The sequence below is a fragment of the Priapulus caudatus genome, unplaced genomic scaffold (genome assembly GCF_000485595.1).
Source record: "Priapulus caudatus unplaced genomic scaffold, Priapulus_caudatus-5.0.1 Scaffold3264, whole genome shotgun sequence".
In the NCBI taxonomy this organism is placed as follows: Eukaryota; Metazoa; Priapulida; class Priapulimorpha; order Priapulimorphida; family Priapulidae; genus Priapulus; species Priapulus caudatus.
In genome coordinates this window covers 1-8,221 of record NW_014580325.1, presented here as the reverse complement: position 1 = coordinate 8,221, position 8,221 = coordinate 1, and the positions used below count along the sequence as shown (strand labels likewise).

Below are 8,221 nucleotides of genomic sequence, written 5' to 3'. Positions count from 1 at the left end.
CGAAACCCAACCCCACCATGATGCTCAGCATCTCTCTGCATGCCGTCACCCCGAAGCCATCCCTCGTCGTAATTTCTCGTCCGTTATTCAGCCGGCGTTCGACGTACGAGTTCATTCCGAATCCGTCGGCTGAATACGAGACGAAGTGCGCAGCAGAGAGTGAGCAGTTTTGCGATTGGTAACGCTAGCGCCGTCTTGCTCTCCTGCGTGACCTCTGACCTGCGTGACCTCTGACCTGTTGCTTATGCTGTTGTTTGCTCTAACCAAGCCGCCGCCGCTAAGATCGAAGGCGCTCCGACCAAGCCGCCGCCGCCGCCGAAGGCTCCGCTAAAGAGTAAAAAACCCAAACCGAACCTTCTGAATACTAACGGTAGGTGATCCACCCACTGCTGCCGCTGCCGCAGTGCGGAGGGACAGGTTACTGCATGCAAAGAGGAGGGGAGAAGGGTGAGCTGGGGCGGTGGGGGGGGGGAGGTGCATGCGTGGAGGAGGGGAGAAGCGGTGAGCTGGGGCGTGGGGAGAAGGAGGTGCATGCGTGGAGGAGGGGAGAAGCGGTGAGCTGGGGCGTGGGGAGGAGGTGCATGCGTGGAGGAGGGGAGAAGCGGTGTGCGGTACCGTAGCATGGGGAAGGGATGTATGTGTATGCGGCGGGGTATGGCAGGACACGGGGAAGGGATGCATGTGTATGCGGCGGGGTATGGCAGGACACGGGGAAGGGATGCATGTGTATGTGGCGGGGTATGGCAGGACACGGGGAAGGGATGTATGTGTATGTGGCGGGGTATGGCAGGACACGGGGAAGGGATGTATGTGTATGGCAGGACACGGGGAAGGGATGTATGTGTATGCGGCGGGGTATGTCAGGACACGGGGAAGGTATGCATGTGTATGGCAGGACACGGGGAAGGGATGCATGTGTATGCGGCGGGGTATGGGCCAGGACGCATGGGGCAAGGGATGCGCATGTGGTATTGCGGGCCGGGGTATGAGACAGAGAACACAGGGAGAAGGGAATGTAAATGTAACGATAATGATTGGGGCGACGAATGGGACGTCAGGAAACAACGGAGAGAGATAGGGAAATGCATGTGATAATGACTGGCGGAAAAGGTAATGGCAAGGACACGGGGGAGGGAATTGTATAGTGGATATGCCGCAGGACAACGGGGAAGGGGAGATGTATGTGTAATGCGAAACGCAGAGGAGATTATGCCAGGACAACAGGAGGAAGGATGCATTGTGTAATGAATGATCAAGAAGGAAAAATATGCAAGGACCACGGGGGAAGGGGTGGATGATGATATGGCAGAGTTCGGAAAGAGTAATGTCACGGAACATGGGGAAAAGAGACTAGCGGGGTGATGTTGGGGAAGACCGAAGGGTCCACACCCAGGGGCGTTAAGCGGTAGACGGATGCAGCGACAACGCATGCGGAAGTTTCTAGAGAAGAGGACAAAGAGTTAGACGAGGAGAGAACGTGGGGGGGCTGAATGGAGAGTGACGTAGAGACATAATCAACATGACAGCGACGGAGACACAAGGCACAAGTTGTGAAATGGTTTGAGGAGAGTGATGGGTACGAGGGCACCGTAACGGGGGAAGGATGTGGAGGCGGAGCGAAGCACATGAAATAGGGGGGAAGGCACGCGACGAAGCACAGTAAAAGCGGGCGGAGGGGAAGGACGGACGAAGCACATAAAGGGAGAGGGAGAGAGCCGAGGCAACATAAGGGGCGGAGGGAACGACGGACGAAGCACCTAAAGGGGAGGGAGGATTGACGGCACCAAAGGGAGGAGGGGAAGCGACGGGACGAAGCACATAAAGGGGAGGGAAGGACGGACGAAGCAGATAAAGCGGGGAGGAGAGACGAGGACAATAAGGGGGAGGGGATAAGGACGGACGGAAGACATTAAAGGGGAGGAGCGGATGAGGCACATGAAAGGAGGAGGGTACAGGCACGAGCGAAGCACATAAAGCGGGGCGAGGGAGGGATGAGGCGACAGAAAAGGACGGAGCGGAAGGACGGACCGAAGCCCACATAAGGCGCGGGAGGGAGGAGGGACGCGACATGACATATAAAGGGGACGGGAGAGGGACTGAGACATATAAAGGCGGGAGGGAGAGGACGAGACATATAATAGGGGGGGAGGGAGGGACGAGACCATATAAAGGGGGAGGGGAGCGGCAACGAGAACTATAAAGGGGGAGGCGAGAGACGACGGACATATAAAGGGGGGACGGGAGGGAGACGAGACATATAAAGGGGGAGGGCAGATGGACGAGACATATAAACGGGGGAGGGGCAGGGACGAGACACTATAAAGGGGGAGCGGGGTATGGACGAGACATTATAAAGGGTCTGGGAGGGTATATGACGAGGACATAGTAAAGGGGGAGAGGGAATGGACGAGACATTATAAAGGGGAGGGAGGGGACGAGACATATAAAGGGGGAGGGCATGGTCGAGACGATATAAAGGGGAGAGGATGGACGAGAGCATGATAAAGGGGGGAGGGGGAGAGACGAGACATATAAAGGGGAGAGGGATGGACGAGCCGCGTAAGTACAAACGCAGACATGCTCAAGCATTCCAACGTTTAGAAGCCTTTCGGCTCGTTCTGAAATTGTTAGTAGAAATTGTATTAGCTAATCAACTTAACCGATGAATTAAACGAGCTAATTAGATGTACTAATTGAAACTTGGACGAGCGAAATGCTTGCAATTTGTCGCCTTCGCGTCTGTTGGTGCTGATGTCTGTCTGGCCGCCATGTTCAGCGTGATTGTGTGAGTGTAACATGATAACTGAGTTAGTAGCTGCTGTGTCTGATTCATTGCTTCGTCATTGTTCGCGAATGCTGGTTTGGCCAGTCAGTGCGCGCACACACGCGCGCGCATGCACGCACGCATATAGACGCACGCACGCATATAGACGCACGCCGCGCGCATGCACGCACGCATGTATTACGACGCACACACGCGCGCGCATGCCCGCCACGCATTATAGGACGCACACACGCGCGCGTGCGCATGCATCGCCACGCATATAGGACGCCACACCTTACGCGGCGCGCATGCACGGCACGCCACTATTATAGACGCAACACACGGCGCGCGCATGCACGCACGCTAATAGACGCAGCACAGACCGCCGCGCGCGCATGCACGCACGCATATAGACGCACACACGCGCGCGCATGCACGCACGCATATAGAGCACTACACCGGGCCGCGCTGCACGCACACATGATAGACGCATCACTACGCGCTGCGCAATTGCACACGCACCGCATATCAGACGACACGCGTCGGCGCGGCACGCACGGCATATAGACGCACACTGCTGCGCGCGCGCATGCACTATCACGCATATAACGCCCACACCACGCGGGGCGTCGCATGGCGCACGCGACGCATATAGTACGCACACACGGCGGCGGCACGCACGCGATATAGACGACAGCACTGCGGCGGCATGCACGGCACGGCTTAGACGCACACACGCTGCGCGCACGCACGCAATATAGGGGACGCACACACGCTGCGCGCGATTGCACGCGACGAGTATAGAGCACACAACGCGAGCACGCACGGTATATAAGACGCACACACGCGCGCACGCACGCATGCATGATAGACGGCGACACGACGCGCACCACACACGCACACACGCCACCACATGCAAACGCACGCACACACGCAGGCACACACGTTCACAGAGGGCGCATCAGTGCATGCTGAGTTCTAGTATAAGTTGTATGCAGTGTGTCTTCCAGCAACATTACACTGTCTTAACCTAGAGTGGAATTTAATTGAATGTTGTCTCCAACAAATGTTGCTTGTATTGAATGTTGTCTCCAACAAATGTTGCTTGTATTGAATGTTGTCTGCGTTAAATGTTTCCTTAATTGAATGTTACATAAACTGAATTGTCTTTAACGAAGCTTTGCCTTCATTCAAGTGTGGCCATAATTGAATGTTGTTCATATTGAATGTTGTCTTTGTTGAATTTTTCCTTACTTAAATATTGCTTTAATTGAATGCTGTCTTCAACGAATGTTGCCTTCATCGAATGTTGCCGTCTGTTAGAATGTCTGCCGTCGATTAAATGTCCGGCTGTACGTTCATTATGGTGGCTGACATTATGGAGACAAATGCTTGCGTGTTGATGTGAGGTGTGTTGCACGGAATGCCGTTATAGCCACAGGCACTTGGGACAGAGTCAGTAAAAACCTGAACAATAAATATTAACGCCCACATTTACAATACGACCGTAGGCCCTTTACCTCTTCAATTACAAGTTCCGCACTGTTGTGTGTTGTGCTCATGTATAATCAAGCTTTCCTTCATAAAACTAAGCGCGACCCTTGCCGCTATCGCCGCCTGCGACGTGCTGCTGTTGTCGCATTTACATGATTGAATTATAGATCAGTCTTTATCACGTATGTGCGTTATATTATTATTCAGTTGCTTTACTGACTCTGTCCCATAGCTGGCCCTGTGTTATACTTGCTGCGTTGATAACCGTTATTTTACCATCTCTTGGTGNGGGGGTATGTGTGTAGTACACTCATGCTACACCTATAGGGGGGTATGTGTGTAGTACACTCATGCTACACCTATAGGGGTATGTGTGTAGTACGCTCATGCTACACCTATAGGGGGGTATGTGTGTAGTACGCTCATGCTACATCTATAGGGGGGTATGTGTGTAGTACACTCATGCTACACCTATAGGGGGGTATGTGTGTAGTACACTCATGCTACACCTATAGGTATGTGTGTAGTACGCTCATGCTACATCTATAGGGGGGTATGTGTGTAGTACGCTCATGCTACACCTATAGGGTATGTGTGTAGTACACTCATGCTACATCTATAGGTTTGGTATGTGTGTGTAGTACACTCGATGCCTTTACAGCCTGATAGGTATGTGTGTTAGTACACTCATGCACACCTATAGCGGGGGGTATGTGGCTGGTAGCTACGCTTCATGCATACATCTTATAGGGGCAGTATGTGTGCATGTAGTACACTCATGCCTACACCTATAGGGGGCGTATGTGTGTAGTACGCTTTCATGCCTACACGTGTAGCTAATAGATACAGGGCCTGCGCACAGTGCCTGGCACACGTTACAGTTACGTACGGTGCTCGGCAAACACCATTCATGTTTATTCCCTGCTAGCGCCAGCGGCTATTTGACAGCCCTTATATAAAACTATTTTATGCTATATATTAGCTTCCTCTACATTTCCCAACACACCTATATAATATATAAGTATATTATATATATTATATATAATATATATTATTGTATGTATATATATATATATATATATATATATATATATTTATATATATATATTATGTTCGTTGGAATGTAGAGACACTATAGTTCTGTATAGTATATATATATTTATTTATTTATTTATCAGGTGTTAATCATGACAAATTTGCAGTGGGTGGGGGAACTTTTTCTCTACGTGTGTTTCCTCTAACTGTGGAACATCTATTTTCCGGAACACCCCTATATGTGTAGTTCCTTTATATTTCAGTGGTGTGCTACCACGTAGGAACATCAGCATGTGGCTGTTGCATGCTTGATCGTATGTTCTTCCAATGTTCCAACACAAGAAATGCGTCAGTTCACGCGTGCCTTTCACATGCACGGTTCACGAACACCGCAAAACATATCTGTGTCCGATGTTCCAGAACGGCCAAACTGCACGGACAACGAGTTCCACTGCAGTACGGCAACTGCATTTCGCCAGGTGGCGCTGTGACGGCGACGACGACTGCGGGGACAACTCGGACGAGAACTGTGGTGCGTAGTGGCGCCATCTGTCTGTGGGGTGGGGGTGGGGGGAGGCAATTCACACTTTCCAAATGTATAATTTTCGTAGTTGTCCAACGCTTCTTTAAAAAAAAATTCCATTGATTTTTTTCATTGGCAATTTCCAGTCTTTTGACCACTTTGTTCTTCGCGCGTTTTTTTAATGCGAGACGCGTTTTTTTATTGTTCAATAGAGCGTGGATCATGCTCCCCAAAACAAGTTCGTCTGCGCGGATGGAACTGCGTTTTCGTTGCTATGGCGATGCGATGCGACGCAGACTGCGATGATGGCTCGGACGAAATTAACTGCAGTAAGGACTTCATCGCAGCATTCCTTGTCATTCCTGCATTGTTCACTCGTCATTCACCCATCATTCACCCATTATTCACCCATCATTCATCCATCATTCACCCATCATTTGCTTACCATCTCTTGTGTTGCATCAGGTTCACCCATTGTTCACCGGATCGATTCATCCCATTGGATTCACGGCATGTGAGTTCACCCAGGGTCAGTTCACCGCATCAGTGCACCCGATGTTGAGTGTCGAGGCATGCAATACCTGATTAAGTTCAGGCTATCATTCGCGGGGGCGTGTGACCATCCCCGTGTCATGCATTCACCCATCATTCAACCCATCATTCACCTTATTCACCATCATCACCCATTATTCACCATCATTCACCGATTAATGTCACCATGCGATTCACGCGCGAGTCAATCAGCCCGGATGTATTCAACTCCATCATTCAGCCGATCAGATCACGTGATGTAGGTGGTCAGGCGATTATCAGCATCATGTCAACATATTCGACATCATCGAGCGATTAGTCACCCATCATTCACCCATCAATCACCCATCATTCACCGATCAATCACCCATATTCACCCATTATCACCCATTCACCAGTATACCATTGATCACCATCATTCACCATTATTCACCATCAACCTCACCCATCATTCACATTATTCAGCCCATATTTCACCATTTTATTCAGCCCATCATTCACGCCTTATTCACCATCATTCACCCATTATTCGACCCATCCGATCACGCCGATTATTCACCGATCAATCACATCATGTCACCGCAATCAATTCACCCATGTATTCAGCCCATCATTCCACGCCTTATTCAACCCATCATTCACCCATCATTCACCCATCAAATTCACCCATCATTCACCCATCATTCACCCATCATTCACCCATCATTCACCATCATTCACCTGATATGTCATTCATCCCATCATTTCACCCATCATTCACCCATCATTCACCCATCATTCACCCATAATTCACCCATCATTCACCCATCATTCACCCATCATTCACCCATCATTCACCCATCATTCACCCATCATTCACCACAATCGATTCACCCATCATTTCACCCATCATTTCACCCATCATCACCCCATCATTCACTCGTCACTTGCTTACCATCCCTGCATTATTCGCTCGCCATTCACTCACTATGTTATTCGCGTGTGATTCTGGCATCATCTGCGCGTGTTTCACCTTTGTCATTAGTGTCCGCGTGGGTCGCTAATGCAGCGGTGTTAGGCAGCAGCAGCAGCATTAGTACAGCAGCTAAGCTCCATGAGAGATTAACCCCAGCCCGGGCCAGCCGGCGCGGTTCCCAGCCGGAGTTCGCATCCCACGATGCAGCAGTAATGCGCGCCTGCGGCGCGACGCAGGCGAAATAATTTTTATCTCGATCGGCTGGCGAGCTGCAAAAACTCCCGCCTGCTAACCGTGACGACATCAATGAGCGTAATAGCATCGCGCCCTCGCGCCGCGATGTGCGGTCTGGTAATCAGCGCCCTCTATGTTTATAGCTCACACGGTCGAGCATTGCCGCAGCGACGAGTTTCAGTGTACGTACGGACGCTGCATTAGCGCCACCTACCTGTGTGACGGCGACAATGACTGCGGCGATTGGAGCGACGAACAGAACTGTACTGGAGGTAGGAAGGGAGTGTTCACTTGTTTTACTTGTTTTTTAACTATGTACCTGTGTTTACCCTGTAATACTGCTTGTAATACTGCCTCATGTATTACCTGTGTTTACCTGTAATACTGCCTCATGTATTACCCGTGTTTACCTGTAATACTGCCTCATGTATGTTACCTGTGTTTACCTGTAATATTGCCTGATATGTTACCTGTGTTTACCTGTAATACTGCCTCATGTATTACCTGTGTTTACCTGTAATACTGCCTCATGTATTACCTGTGTTTACCTGTAATACTGCCTCATGTATTACCTGTTTTACCTGTAATACTGCCTCATGTATTACCTGTGTTTACCTGTAATACTGCCTCATGTATTACCTGTGTTTACCTGTAATACTGCCTCATGTATTACCTGTGTTTACTT

The 8,221-nt window shown here is 50.2% G+C and overlaps 1 long non-coding RNA gene across 1 annotated transcript in view; it reads left to right on the top strand.

Moving 5' to 3' along the window:
• Positions 1-7,805, top strand: part of LOC106819352 — a 10,952-nt gene extending 3,147 nt beyond the window's left edge. The window contains exons 2-4 of the long non-coding RNA XR_001395405.1: positions 5,714-5,825; positions 6,029-6,145; positions 7,680-7,805. This is a non-coding gene — a long non-coding RNA (uncharacterized LOC106819352). The remainder of the gene's footprint in view (positions 1-5,713; positions 5,826-6,028; positions 6,146-7,679) is intronic.
• The last annotated feature ends 416 nt before the right edge of the window (positions 7,806-8,221 follow it).